The sequence below is a fragment of the Peromyscus maniculatus genome, chromosome 3 (assembly GCF_049852395.1).
Source record: "Peromyscus maniculatus bairdii isolate BWxNUB_F1_BW_parent chromosome 3, HU_Pman_BW_mat_3.1, whole genome shotgun sequence".
NCBI classification, from domain to species: domain Eukaryota; kingdom Metazoa; phylum Chordata; class Mammalia; order Rodentia; family Cricetidae; genus Peromyscus; species Peromyscus maniculatus.
Genome location: NC_134854.1, coordinates 75,537,283 through 75,553,352, shown reverse-complemented (window position 1 = coordinate 75,553,352; position 16,070 = coordinate 75,537,283). Strand labels below are relative to the sequence as shown.

General features: G+C 38.0%; 1 protein-coding gene across 1 annotated transcript in view; it reads left to right on the top strand.

Moving 5' to 3' along the window:
- Hibadh (3-hydroxyisobutyrate dehydrogenase) overlaps positions 1-16,070 on the top strand; it is a 109,699-nt gene that overhangs the window by 35,081 nt on the left and 58,548 nt on the right. The window lies entirely within an intron of this gene.

Here is a 16,070-nt window from a genome sequence, read left to right as displayed (position 1 = left end):
GTTTTTATATCATTTTTAAGATTGTATATTGCTTCCTGCTTACATACTCTTACTCTTTATTATGCTGACAATACTTTGACCACAAGGGACATGATCCACTTTGCACTTCATGCAGTAAATGTTTATAAAGTACTTGTTACATTTTGGTATACTTGGGATACTAGAGCTTGGTCTTTTCTTGGAGCATATGTTTAGTGGGAATAGAAGGAGCAATCAAATAAAGGGAATTTCAATAATTAGTACTTTTAAGTAAAAGTACTCATTAGGGAGTTAGAAACTAATGGGAGGGCCCTTTTCTCTAGAGTGATGGATGTTCTTTCTAAGGAAGGACATTTAATCAGAGATGTGAATGTAGAGGCCCAGGAGAGTGGCGTGTTTTAGTGGAGGGACTGCTCTGTACAGTCTCCTGTTTGTGGACACTTTACCTTTCTATCACTAGGGTGTTACTGGTACCTGGTTGATACCATTTCTCATACCAGCCTTTATTTAATACTTTGTGGTGTTAATTAACCTACTATTAATTAAACCCCGATATCCATCTGAAGCATAATCTCTTTATCCTGTGCAAATCACGTCTTTGTGAGACTTAGAGTTATCACACCACTTTGGGCATATACGTGTCTTTTGTGCAGGGGAGGGTGTTGTATTTGCTGCCACAGTGGTGGTCTAGTTTAATCAACTCATTTCTGGTATAGATGCCAGACATGAAGCAAATTTAATTATTATTTAATAATTTAAAATTATCTCTAATGACCACATTTATAAGCTGCTCCACCAGTATTACGATACTTAACTGTGCTTGAATAATTAAAGATAAACTCACCTATTGCCTAGTATGTTTGTAGGTTTCCACGGAGACCTTGCCTTGAAGCAGCTTTGAAGTGGCACTTGCAATTAGCTCCCGGCTTTCTGTGCTGCCAAGCCTGATTGACACACTAAACTGAATTGTTTCACTTAGGAATTAGTGTCAAAATTAAATAAATGAACTTGTGTGTTTGTGTAACAGTTTCCTACCAGGAAGCCTGATTTTATATTCTATTGTCTGGGTTATGTTTTAGTCATTTGAGGTGTTCTTTAGACTGTGAAGTAGTAAGCACAGAAACCTATTAAGGAGTTGCCCTTGAAGTACCAGACGTGCAGGCTGCATCTCAATGAAAGTTTCATATAGTCTCCATTCTTATTTAATAATCAAGTATGCAGTTTTGGCTTTGACTCTTACTGAGCTGGATACCTACTGTTTTTTCCACTAGATCTGTATCTAATTTATAGTAAAGGGACCACAAAACCAAAAATCATTTCTGTTTTGGCACCCAGTGCTATTACAGTTAAGGGTCTGTTGGCATTTTGGTTACAGCGTTTTCTTAGAAAAGTTTACAACTTGGCAGTCTTACTTGGCTTTAGGCTGAAATGTTGCTATTTCTGTTCCAAAGCAAATTCTTTTTATCAAATTTCATGTGTCGGATGCATTGAGGGAGAAGGATGATTATAGTACTTTTCCTGGTGCCCTCACACATGGTTTGATTACATGCCAATGTTGTATATGATATTGTTTGTTCTTTAGGAATGTTTTTACATTTATTTATTCATTTTGTGTGAGTGCATGTTTGGATATGAGTTCCACAACCTGCACGTGGAGGTCAGCGCAACTTGGGAGAGTTGCTTCTCTTCTTTGGCTCTGTGGATCCCAGGCATGAAACTCAGTTGTCAGGCTTGGCAGGAAATGCTCTTACCTCTGAGCTATCTCACCAGCCAGTGTTCCGCTCATCCTTACGTTTTGTTCTTACCTCAGTAAGAATTTTGACTATGCAGGATAAATGAGTTCTAGAGATATGCTGTGACATCACAGTGCTCGTTGTTAAGGGTTCTGTGTTCTCTACTGAAGGAGTTGTGAAAGTGGGAGGCCCGAGAGACAGCCTAGTAGTTAGGAGAGCTCATTGTGAAAACACGAAGACTGTAGTCACATCCTGGCCCCACTAGGTGAGTGTGCTCCTGCACAGGCCTGTGGGCCGAGGGCGACACATGATCACTGGGGCTTGCTGGCTGCAAGAAAGATGTGAGCTCCAGGTTCAGTAAGAGACCCTGTGGGAAGGTGGGCAGAGATAGAGGGGGACCCTCACCACTCCTCCCAGTTTCTGTGCCTTCCTACCTTCCACACATGTGCATACACTGCACACACAGAAATAAGCAAGTGAAAAGCGTTTGTTAAAGAGCATGACACAGTGGCATAGGCCTATAGTTCTAACATTCTGGAGGCAGAGCTAGGAGAATCATGGCTCCAAGGTCAACCTGAGCTCCATAGGAAACCAAAGAAGACAAAAGAATTGGAAGGGAGATCTGTTCAGTGTTGCTCCTGCAAAGCAGCAACAAGGAGACACGAGGATGAGGAAACTGGGGAAGATAAATGTTATTGACCTTGATGATAGTGGCAGGTTTATGGGTGTATGCTTGTGTGTATGGGTTTTTCTTTGGGGCGCTAGCTCACAAGAAATGACATGAAGACAGTATTAATTATGAAAGCTCGGCCTATAGTTTAGGCTTGTCCCACTAGCTCTTATAACTTAAATTAACCCCTTTATATTAATCTCCTTTTTGCTATGTGGCTTTTTAACTCTGTTCTATCTTGCACCTCCTGTTTCCTCTCCATGTCCTCTCGTGTCTCTCTCATGTCTAGATTCATCTCTTCTTCCCCTCTCTCTACCCGGAAGAACCACCTAACCTCTTCCTGCCTAGCTATTGACCGTCAGCTGTTTATTAAACCAATCAGAAAACACCTTGGCAAAGACATCTTCATAGTGTACGAAAAGATTATTTCACAACATATACTTATTTCCAAACTGATCACATTTTATTCATTAAAGATTTGTGAGTTTTGGTATATCAATTACCATTTAATAAAGTGACTGTAATTTTTATTTTGAAATGAAATGGTTAAATTTTCATAGGTCTTGTTTTTTAATTCTCCTTTGAGACTGTGTTTTGCTCCAAAGTCCAGGTTGACCTTGAATTTGCTGCATCCTGTTTCAGCCTTAGGGCCAGAACTACAGGTGTGAGGTACCACACCGGACTAGGCAGTGTATTTTTAAAGTTAATCTCTATTTGGAAACTCTGATCATTTACTAAAATGTAAAAGTATGTTGTAGCATTGACTTTAGAATGAGAAACTCTTTAGAATGAGTTACTCTTTAAAAATATTAATAAAGTTTTTTATTGTTTTAGTAGCTTAAATAGTTAAAATGTACTTAAAGCTTTGGTAGCCAACTCCATTTCCTTGGAAATGACTTAAGATTCATTAACAGAGCACAGAAAATTGAGTTAATTATATTAGTCATTTCATTCTCTGAAATTCTCATCACCCTGTATCCTTTAAGTATCCTTTTTGTGTCTAGATCTTTGCCTTTCTACAGTTCACACAGGTAGTTCAGAAATATTTGTAAATACATTTCAAGAGTTTATTGAAAGGAGCTCTGAAGTGGTGTCTATAAAAATCTCTTTATCTTCTTTGGCATTCTAAGACTCCCTTGCAACAGCTGTTGTAGTCCAGAGTCCCCCTGTAAGCTGCTAGTGAGTTCTTAATGCAGTGAAAGAGGACTACTGACTCAGTGTTGAGATGGCATAATGATAGCTCTGAGAGTTTCTGTCCCAAGGAAAGAATGGGAGAAGGAGCTGTAGACAGCAAAAGTGATTGCTCAGTGTTTCCATTATTGCCATCACTATCCTTTGTTATAATAGTCATTGTTACTAGTAGTCTACTTGCTTTCTGTACACCGATTCTCTTATTTTGGGATTCCTTCATCTCTAAAGCTACATTTTAATTGCATTGTAATTTTCAGTTGAAAACACTCACTACAAAGGTTGTTCCTGGCAGGCCCTTGCCTGTGCTGGAGGGGCACTGTGTTCTCTTCACATTGCTGTGCAGGAAAGCACATCAGTAAGGCGGGGGGTCCTGCCTGCAGTAATCCTAGGGTATTTTTAATGTCTTTTAATTGCCATTCAGGATGTAAGTGAGACCAGATGCAGTTGGGTCTGGTCACACAGTTAGGAGTGTCTACCTCTGTTTATGTAAAACTGGAGTACACTTAGCAAATAAATCTGAAACTGTTGCTTGTGCGTAATTTATTATTCCTTAGTATTATTGATTTCTAAGCAGCATGAAATCAGGCCCGTTATGCTTTACATACCCTTATTTCGTTTGATCTGGCATAGCACTTGGGGAGAGGCGAGAGCAAAGATGGAGTTGAGAATGTGGTTAGAGCCTTGTAAGTACTATGAAAATAGTTATTTTCTCCAGATGTCAGATTTTCTTAAAGTAATTTGATAATGGTGGGAGATAAAAATGACATGAAGTTAAGTTCAAATTTACCTCTTTGTATTTGCCGTACAGTTGTATCTGTTTCCTTCATTCCTGTGGGTGCTCTAGTTGGGGACATTTTAAATTTGCCTGAAGATTTCATGGCAGTTCCCTTCCTTCCTGCTGGAACAGAAACAGTGGTCCTGCCTTCTCTTTCTTGCCTCACAGGGATTTTAACCTGACCTGACGATGGGCCGTTGTTTTGTATTTAGCCCAGCTTACCATCGAGGGTATGAAAAATAGAGGGTTGGTTTTTTTCTCGTGTTCCTTGGGAAATTTAAACGTGGTAGTCGACATTGTTCTGTTGTAGTACAAGCTGTTGTCCTCAAAATCTTTTCTCCCTTGCTGCCTCTGAGAAGGCATTGTTCTTAGAAAGATTTTGAAAGTAAAACAATATATATAAGACCTGGCATACAAGGAATTTTACCATTAATTAATTTCATTGCTTGTAATTCTTTTTATGTGTGAGATTAATACTTGTTTTCCAGCATCCAACATTTTTAATGTTCTGTGTCCATATAGTAAGAGTAGAAAAGGCTTGGCGGTCACTGAAACAGGTAATTGGCTTTTCTAGCCAAGACAGGTTTGTAAAACTTTCTGAAAATTAAGAAACTGGAGGAAAATAATATTTCTTTTTTACTAATGACATATTAACCCTTTATCATAGGCTATAGAAGTTTTTCATTTAGCATTTTTTGTTAGATAATTATCTGAAGAAAGGAGAATAGTTTATTTCTTGTAATTGTTAAATATCTGTAAACATTCAGATTGTTGAAAGAATTATTTTGATTTAAAATACTGGGTAGAGATGAGAGTTTTCTAAAACTCAGATAATTTTAAGAAAGAAATAAGAGCAACCGTGTAACTGACTTCAAAACTTGGAATCTGTAATAGCAAACTTTAAATCAGCACGTAAAAATATTTGATGATATCTCATGGTCTTTAATTGGACTGAACTTTGATATTCTTATTTATATTCTTATTAGTACTCATATAAAATCAAGTTTTCACAATCCAACATTTACATCTTAGACCTTGGCCTTGGCTCCATTCAGAAACAGACTGTCCATGCTGGGACATTGAAGTTAACAGGAAGGAGTCCACATCTGATGCAGAAGTAGGCTTGTTGGATGGCTTGAGTGGGGGGGTGGGGGGCGAGCGGGCAGGACCACAGGCTTTGGGGGAAGTAAAGACAGGCTTTGTCCCCTCCATTTCAGCTGCTGGGTTTGTTCTGAAAACTGTAAAGTTAAACTTTTTGGAATTGTTACTATCCCAAGTGGGAATATAAACTATATTGAACAAAATTTATTTAGCTTGTTAAAAAGTCAACATAAAACTGTGGTTAATTAGTTTATATTATTACATCACTTGTAGTAGAGGCGCACACTAGTACCCAGTAAGAGGAGCTGCCTCAGGTGAGCTGTCTGCTGCCTGTATGAGCTTTAAGATAATGATGAGTTTAAATTCCCTCTTAGAGCTAAGTGAGAATAAAACTGGAGGCAATAAATAATCTTGGCCAGGGCCATTAACTGAAAAAGCTGGGAATTCTCCAGCTCTTGACTTAAATTGTTTGTTTATCAGCTGGCGCCTAGTCTGGAGTCAAGAGCTGGAGATTTCTATCTGTGACAGAACTTTGAAACTCTTGCAGGACACTTTCATTTCAGCTGAAGGTAACTTGAGTTTATAGCTTTGGCTTTAAAGATTACTAATGATTTACTCATTTCCTTACCATTTAACCGAGTGGACTTTTTCCCAGGAAGGGATCTGTGTTTATTTAGGGCTTTTGTCTGCGGAGGGATTAAAAGGCAGCCCACCAGCATTGTGAACTTGATGGTAATAAAAGGTCACCAAAACACACCATAAAAACATTCTTACCATGGAATTAATTATACAGTGTAATTTTACAAAGCAACTTGGTTACTCCAGCCTTAACCCCCTCCCTAAACATTGTTATTTGAAATGAAAACTTTAGTACAAAATTGCTTTCTGAAAACATGTTTTGCCTCTCTTATGATTTAAACACCGAGGAAATTGTCATGTGCATTCATGCAGTTAATTGCTTAAAGGCCTTAAAATTTCTAAATACAAATTATTTTTCAACTGTAGGGTAAGAATTCATTTGGGAAGATGGTAGAGTAGTTGAAAGAGGCAGTTGGTATTTGAAGGAGTGCTCAACTGTGGAACCATCAGCCCTGGTACGAGTTCGTCTGTACCACCAGGGGGCATTGCGTCCAAACCTGCTTGTGATGGAGGAAGGATTTTAAGATGCACTGGTTTTTTTGTTTGTTTGTTTGAGAGGATGTAAGACATTTCCTAGGCTTTTGCTTTTGATGTTGGCTTAAAAATATATCTAATAGTAAGGTTAATTAAGTGTCCTCAGAGAGCTAAAAAAACCTGAGTTTTACAGATAATGTATTTTTAGGTTGATTCTGAAAGTAAATCAAAATAAACATTTATGGAGACTATCTTTTTAAAAAATAAGATGAATACAGTGTTTTGTTATTTCTTTCTTTCTTACACTTGTCTGAACAACAGAAGAAGGATCTTGCTTGTAGAAATGCTCACAAACACTTCAAAATCCCTTAGTGTTACAAATGAGCCCCCAGCCGTGTGCACACATGTTCTGCGAATGCACACACACACACCCGATAAAAACATGTCAGCAGGCTGCACTAACAGGAATTGTAAGAAGATGGAGGGCCTTGAAAGGTTCAGGCTAGTCCTTTCCCAAGCGAAACTCATCCGGCAGTTCATGCTCATGTCTTCAAAGCTGTTTTGAGGAAGGTAGGTTCTTGAGTTTACTGTACTGGTTTTCAGTGACTCTTTATAGCTTTTGAATCAGCTCATTCTTAAAAAGTGATAATACAAAACAAAAAAGCACCTCATTATAAATTTTATAAAAGTGATATCTTTTCATTAAGATGCATATTCATGTTGTATTTTTATGAGCCATTAAGTATAAATTAATAAACAGTACCAAACAATTGAATTATTTAACACAAATCTCCAGTTGGAATATATGCAGTTCTCTGTACATTCTCTTGATTTTTTTTTTCATTCTCTTGATTTTTATTCTATAACAGTGTGTACTTACTGTGCAGAGAGGTAGCTAATGCTTGGCTTTGATCATTTATTAGCGTGCTTTATGAAAGTTACTCACTGTATACTCTTGCCTCTTCTCTGAGGCTTCTTAATGTGCAAAGCTTATAAGAAACATATATGTTTTCAAAGTAAATGCCTGACCTCCCACCTTGATGCTCCCCTTTAGCAACAAAATAAAACTCGTCCCTTTCACAGGGTGAATTATTAAAACTCTTCCCTCTCTTATTGTCTCTCATATTGTGAATCACTTGGTTGACATGTGTATTGTACTAAAAGTAAATATATTCCATATTATCAGAGACTTTGTGTTAAAATTATAACTTCACATTTGAAAGTGGTCTAGACAGTGATATTCGTGACATTTGACCCTGTGCATTTTACTTTTAAACTTGATACAACAGTCTGCTTCTTAGCTTTGTTGTATGCTAATATTCCTACTTATTTCACATCGAAAAGCTGCTGTGATTCCTATATAGCTTATGTCCTATGTTCTGGAATCACCTCTGCTGTCCATGAATTACTTCTTGGCTTCTCATCAGAATTTCTCACTCAGGTTTTGTGACCTTTGTAGCCAACATTAAAAATAAATAAATAAAGAAATCAAATTTGATATAGTAAACTGGCTTTACAAATCAAATTTTTCATTAATAATAGTGATGGGAAGAAAATCCTCACACATTAGCATGTGTGCTATATTGCAATGAAACACGTAGAGTTTTGGCTGCTCTCATTTCACTTGGAAATAGTATTGGACTGAATGACTGTTGCCATGGGAACATCCATATAGATACAAAGACAAGGCTGTCTAAGGTCAGAGGAGGGGCATTGTAAATACTACTAGTCTAGATGATCTGCTTGCATGTGTGTTGGTGGGTATAGGTTGGGGGTGGTTGGTTAAAAGAGGGGAAGTGTTAACTATTGAGTGTTAAAGTCAGTGAGGATGGAAGGGAACATTTCAGGATTTGAAATGTATTGAATCATTTTTCATTTGTATGTTAGGGAGTTTTTGCATACTTTATTTTAAAAACTGCATCCATGTGAAATATATTCATCTGATTTAAGATAAAAAATGTTTAACTCAGTTAAATTTGTTAGTTTGAAAGTTAGCATTTTAGTCTTTGAAATGGCATTAACTATTGAAGATGTCTATTACTGTTTTTCTGATATCTGAAATAACGAACTAACTGGTTAGGAGGCAGTTATTGTGGCTTTGAAAGAAAAACTGGCATTGAGGTTTATAGAATTTTTTTAATATTTGATTTTTAAAATTAGATAGTTTTAGTACTTTTTAAATATTAGGCAAGAAAATAATGACATACTGCATCTGAATGTTTAATAGTAGCAAAAACATAAATAAAACCAGAAATGATGACAGTAAAATCAAGCACTAAATAGATTTTAGATTCTTTAGAAATATGTAGGGTAATTAGGTGTCACTGCTAGGAAAGATGGTTAGAGATCAACCAGCTTTAACTATTGCAAAGTCACATTTTAGTTAGACTGTTGAAGTTACAGATAGCAAGGAAGCTGGGCCAGTGTAGTGAGTTGTTAGCATAGTAAAAAGATCATTATCACTGTACTTGTAACACTGGATTCTGGTCGTCAAATACATTAGGGAAAGAAACCGAAATTGTTTAAGCTTACCTTTTAATCCATCCAGAGAAAAAGTAAAGCTGCCAATAGAATAAACATCCAGAAGTTTTAAAATTAAAATAAGTAATTTAAAAGATGTGTGAGGGTGCTCTTGCTTGGGAGAAAGAGAATTAAAATGATAAAAACTGCCTGGCTGGGCCTGGCTGTGTCTGATTTCAACTAACCACCAGTGGATGGGAAGTATATTGTTTTCAAGACCACATAAACCGTGCTGGATCTGTGTGGTGTAGGGTGTTGAGGTAGGTCTTTGAGAAGTGAATTGGGATGCAGAAAGTTAACCAGTGGGCTCTTTTGGCATGTAAAACATTAAGAATAAGAATAAAGAGTGAGAGACTTTAGCCTTTACAAGTTCTGCAACTAAGATACCTCACTTTTTTTTTTTTTGTTGTTTTTTTGTTTTTCGAGATAGGGTTTCTCTGTGTAGCTTTGCACCTTTCCTGAAACTCACTTGGTAGCCCAGGCTGGCCTTGAACTCACAGAGATCTGCCTGGCTCTGCCTCCCGAGTGCTGGGATTAAAGGCGTGCACCACCACCGGCCCGATACCTCACTTTTGTTTTTATATTTTATTTTTATTTTTGACAGCATCACAAAAAAGATCAGCCTGCCTCTGTCTCCTAAGCACTGAGATCAAAGGTGAACAATCAGCACCTAGCAAAGATACCTGTTTATCTGTCTGTCTATCTCTGTCTGTATGTATATCTATCTATCTATCTATCTATCTATCTATCTATCTATCTATCTATCTATCTTATCTTTTCCTATCCTTTTCTTTCCTTTCCTACCTACCAACTATCTATCTATCTATCTATCTATCTATCTATCTATCTATCTATCTAATCTTTTCCTATCCTTTTCTTTCCTTTCCTACCTACCAACTATCTATCTATCTATCTATCTATCTATCTATCTATCTATCTATCTATCTATCTATCTATCTATATCTATGAATGACAGGCTTTCTCTGTGTAATGGCTCTGACTGTCCTGGAATTTATCTATCTATCTATCTATCTATCTATCTATCTATCTATCTATCTATCTATCTGTGAATGACAGGCTTTCTCTGTGTAATGGCTCTGACTGTCCTGGAATTCACTCTGTAGACTAGGCTGGTCTCAAACTCAAGGGATCTGTCTGCCTCTGCCTCCTGAGTGCTGGAATTCAAGTCATGTACCACCACTGCCCTGCTAAAGATACCAACTTTTAAATATACCTTTGTTGTGCGTATCCACTTAATTCTAAGCATGGCTTCTCTCATTTATTTGTTTGTTTTTTGAGGTGGGGGCAGGGCTGTGTGTTTCCTGGTGTGCATATGGAGGTCAGAAGACAGCATCTCTCTACCATGTGGGTTCTTAGGATCTTCAGACTTGGTGGTAAGCATCATTAGCCACTAAGCCATCTTGTCAGCCCTAGACTTGGCTTCAAAGTAATAAAAGATTGAATTAAATTGCATTTTTGGCAAAATAAGTAATAAGAGTAATGAAACATTAAGTCTTTAAAAAATAAAAATAGCTAAGAAAATGAAAGTAAGAACTCTGAAATTTTGGAATATGCAGAATTGGAGGTGGGCAGGGTTCCAGGGCTTCCCAACTGTGGGCTAGCATTTCCAACTTTGACATACTTGATCTTCTGCAAAATTCAGAACAATGGCAAAGCAGGTTTAACACATCAGATTCTCTTAAAACCTTCCAAGAAATCTCTTTCCCATTATACTCTGGCAAGTATAGGTGAGAGGGTTGGTTGGTTTTAACTAAAGTATAAGGAATCATTCTTGGCTTCTCTTCAGGATTAAACCTTTAAAGCACCCCCATGTGAAGTCCTCTGCTGAAAGCTGTTGGGATAGATTCAGTAATCTCACAAAAGATTGTATATATCAGTGAGGGCTAAAAATACTGATGAGATGGAAACATCAAAGGTGAACTTATTATATGGGTTGCTGTGAAAGGAAAGGATGAGAGAAGATAAGCAAAAAAATTCTGGAGGAAAAAACTTTCTTTTGTGTGTGCACATGTATGTGTATGCTTGAGTGCTTGCTGGCACACATGTATTCATGTGTGTGTGCATGCATGTGGAGGCCCAAGATTGATGTCAGGAATCCATTACTATTCATCTGAGGCTGGTTATCTCAGTCACTCGAAGAGCTCACTGATTGGCGAGTCTGGCTAACCAGCTTGTTCTGGGATCATCTGTCTTTACCTTCCAGGGCTTGAATTACAGACTGGCTGCCAAGCCTATTCATCATTTATATAGGGTCTGAGGATCCGAACTCTGGTCTACACAGTTGCAGGGCAGGTGTTTTTTTTCTGTGGAGCCATTTTGGCAGCCCCCAAATACAAAGAGATAAATATATTCTGAATATATTCTGACTCTGATTCCTAGGGTGATAGTCCAAGGAAATAATGATTATTACTGAATAGAAAGTTGTAGATGTAACTGTCTTATTAAATAAGAAACACAGAGCCAATGCAGAGATGAAAGCCCAAGAGGTCAGAGCTAAGAGCTAAAAACCTTACCCTTCACTGCTGCTGCTGTCCTCTTCAGCCAAGAGACCCACTTCCTGTCTATTTGTCTTTTTTTATAGACTTTCTATTCTGCCTTCTCATTGGTTGTAAACCCAGCCACATGACCTCCTACTCACTGCCTGTCTGTACAGACCTCCAGGTCTTCTATGGTTGGTATTGAGATTAAAGGCATGTGTCTCCATGCTGGCTGTATCCTTGAACACACAGAGATCTGCCTAGTTCTGCCTCCCAAGAGCTGGGATTAAAGGCGTGCACCACCACAGCCCAGCTTCTGCGATGGCTTGCTATTAGCTCTGACCCCCAGGCAACTTTATTTATTAACATACAAATAAAATCACATCTCACTACAAATAAAATATCACCATAGAAAGTTATTCATTCAGTAGTGATGAAACTTGAAATTCAGTCAAGACTACTTTTGTATGGTTTTGTCTTTCTTGTCGGTTGGATTGTGAGAGTGTTTTAGTGTGATGGTTCTCAGCCTGTGGGTTGCAGTCTGTTGGGTCAAGCGACCCTTTCTCAGGAGTCACCTAAGACCATCTGCATATCAGATATTTATATTGCAGTTCATAACAGTAGCAAAATCACAGTTAGGAAGTAGCAACAAACATCATTTTATGTTTGAGGTCACCACAACATGCGGAGCTGTGTTAAAGGGTCACAGCATTAGGAAGGTTGAGAAGCACTGCCCTGGTGGATTCTGTGATTACGGGGACACCAAGGACAGAGTTTGTGTCAGCCATATATATTATCTTTTCTTGCCAGAATGCTCATGATAGCAAATTCCTGGGACAGAGAAGGGGCAGTTCTTGATTTTTCCATGCATCAGGAGCACCCACAACTCCAGTTCCAAGGGATTCAGTGCTCTCTGACTGCCTCAGATGCCTACACACATGTGGCACATGAAAACCCCTGTGGCATACACATAAATAAAAAGAATAAGTACAACTTCTTAAAATGTGATTAGTTCTGTTGTTATTGTTTTTAAGATAGAGGGTCCAGCTTTAAGAAGGTTGGTTGTGATTTTCCAGAAGGTGTGTGAGTGTGAACCTGAGACAGTGTTTCCAGGAAGGGAAGATGATGTGGGAAAACTAATAATAAAGATGAAAAGAGTGTGAAATGGAGTAGAATTCTGTTTTTATTGAAGAAAAGAGAAAGTCGAGGAATCTGTGGAGTATTCATTGAGTGAAAAATTAAGAAAAATTAGAAGAAAAAAACTGTTCACAGTGGCTTTTTTTTTTTTCAGATAGTGCCTCCCCATATAGACTACACTAACCCTGTTCCGTAGTGCCTCACCATACAGACTGTACTCACCTCATAGCATAGTGTAGACTGTCCTTCAGATTGTCCTCCTGCTTCAGCCTTCTGAGCTCTGGGACTGGGGTACACACTGCCACTCCTAACTGTTTAGTGCTGTCTTTGTGATTGTTACTTTTTATGATGGTATTTACAATTAGGGATTAGACTAGAATTCATTGTGTAGTCTAAGCTGCTCTCAACTTGGGACCCTTCTGCCTTTCTCTCCTGAATTCTGGGCTTACGGATATCACACTTGCTCTTCTGAATGGTAATTTTGGTACTACACCAAAATAAACAGTTGGCACTTTTTAATCTGTAGTATATGTCTGTCACATGACTCTGGGAATTGGAAGTTGGGAAGAGTAGGAAATGAGTGGTCTGTGGTTTCATGGCCTGACATTTCTATAGTCTCTACTGTTGTGGCTGTACCTCTTGACTTGGCTCTTCCTTTACTCCTCTAAAACATTTTATGGTCTAAGAAATAAATTGGTCTTGTTGTTATTTCTTCCACATACAACAGTAACCCTGAATTTTTTCATTGACAATTAAAAAATATATACAAACCTTTTATTTCTATGTGTTTTAAATGTTCTTGATTTTTTTTTATATGATGCAATTATAATATACACTATTATATAAAGAACCACCAGACATTTACTTATAATCTTCCATGCAAATTCTTTTGGGGAGAAGACTCTTTACTTAAAAAAGAACTAATTTTGAGTAAATACTATTTAACTTTATTTGTATTGTTTTGTTTATATTATTTTAATTTCTCCTGATGAAGTCTTAAAACTAATAAAGAATTTAAGTACAAAAGATCCAAAATAAAGTTTAAGATGGGAACTGTATCTAATTGCATGTAGTTTTTTTCTCTTTCTGTAGAAGTTTTTCTGTAAATATTCTTCCTTTTTAACCCCTCTTTAAATTATATTAAATTATATATGAAGAAGGCATTTAAGATACTCTTGTTTGAACCCCAGGACCACAACTCTAACTGGACTGGAGTTGGTATATGAACACGTCTCTGTATGGTGCTTGTTTTCTGAAGGACTCTTCAATTATTCCTTCTCAGGGATGATATAAAAGGGATGAGTGGGATCAAGTAAATGTCCCCTTAAGGTATTCTGCACTAAACCTTTATCTGGCAGAGATGATGCTGTTACATCTGGTTTGTCTTGGCTGTGCTGGGGCAGACTTTCTGCTTGGCTTTTCGGTATTCAGTGGCTGCGTCATTTCTGAAGTGAAATGGTGGTAAAGCTGTGGGAACAGAGTCCTAGTTTCCTGTCTTTGTTGGTATTTGTGAGTTCCTAATCTCCTAAGCGTCTTGGGATGTAGATCTGTGCATCTCAACCAGGAGTGAGTAGATTTTATGGTGAGGAAGAGGGAAGAGATAGTATTGAAGCAATTCCTGTCTAGGTCTGCAAAGAGCAGATTGCATTTGGCTGTCAGCGGTGTTAAGTTTATGGCCCCTTTTTGGGAAAGTGCTATTAGGGCTTTGGAGACCTTTATCTTCCTCTGTTCTGCTGTAGCAGATGAACTGTTCTCTGGCAGGTTTGCTAGGTATGATAAACACTGTACTAAAACTCCTAGGGTGGAAGTTTGATCTGAAAGGATTAGTTTCTGTTTCCTGAAAATGGAATCACGGTATTCACATTATCCAACAAGCCCTTCATCAGATCAGCAAGAGTGTATACTTCTAATTTCCTTTAAAATGGTTTAGGGATGCAGACCACAAATGACGGATCAGTTTTGTCTGAAACAGTATCAGTGGTAGAGATAGTCAAACTTTTTCCACCAGAACTTCCAGAGAGAAATATCTAGATAATGAAGGACCGTCTTTATTTTATCAAAGAAGGAGGAAAGTAGAGAGTATGGGAGTCTCTTATATTACAGAATGATTGGTCTAGGGACAAAATGTTGAGGTCTTTGATTCACACAACACAGCTATTCTTAGTTTAATCCCCCCAAAATATTTCTTTGTGACCATTCTTATGTCCCAGGATATGCTTCCCTGTCTGTCTTTGTTTAGTTCTGCTTAGCCTGACTGGTGCTGTTTCAAGTAACTGTACACGTGAGTAGCTTTTATGCAGTCCTGGTTTATCAGCATTGGCTGTAGTTGTACCTAGCTATTGGATTGAAATATATTTCTGATTGAATTCTTCTAACTAGTAAATGTGTTAGTAGAAACAGGTAAGAGGTATCATCAATATTACCTGGTATCTGAGACAGTGTTTTCTTCTTTCTTGGATAGTTCATACTTCAGATGCTTTAAAGGTGAAAGTAAATTTATAGCTCCAGTTGAGTATGTGGGGTGATTTGTAAACTATTATTCTCCCATTTCATTTATGTGTGTTAGTATTCCTTTCTTTACACAGGCAATCAAAAATTGATGTTCCTGGCTCTGGAACTCTCTCTTCAAGCTTTTTTATATTTTATGTTCTAGATTTTATGTATTCCTGCCAATAAATAGCAACGTAAGAAAGATAGTAACTGCTGGGCGGGATGGCACCTGCCGTTAATCCCAGCACTCAGGAGGCAGAGGCAGGTGGATTTCTGAGTTTGAGGCCAGCTTGGTCTGCAGAGCGAGTTCCAGGACAACCAGGACTACACAGAGAATCCCCCTAAAAAATAACACTTTTTGTTGTTTTGGATAGCTGGTTTTTCCATTGCCAATGATGTTGTAATCCCAGAGCCCTTGCACATGCTGGGCAAGCTCATAGCACTGAACTCTATTTCTATCCCTTGACTTTTTCAGTTTGGATAAGATTATATATATATATATATGTATATATATATATCCCAAGCTGCCATTGACCTTGGAGTCCTTTTTTTTAAAACCTATATTGAGGGAAAATGATAATCTGTGCTCAAAATAACAGGTGAGGGAGCTGGAAGTTAAATTCATTGGTAGACATGCTTAGCATGCCCAAAGCCCTGGGTTCAGTCAGTCTGAATCTTAGAGGAGAGAGAGAGAATGGTAGGTGGTCTTGGTGGTGTCTGGAGTCCACTCAGTTCTTTGGGGTTATAGCACTAGAAATATAACATGCAGAGGCATCTGGCAGGTAGATTCTGGCAGTTTCCTTCATAGTGCTATAGCTCCTCAAGCTGTTGGAAGATTAGCTTTTTACAGGGGTGTCAGGAGG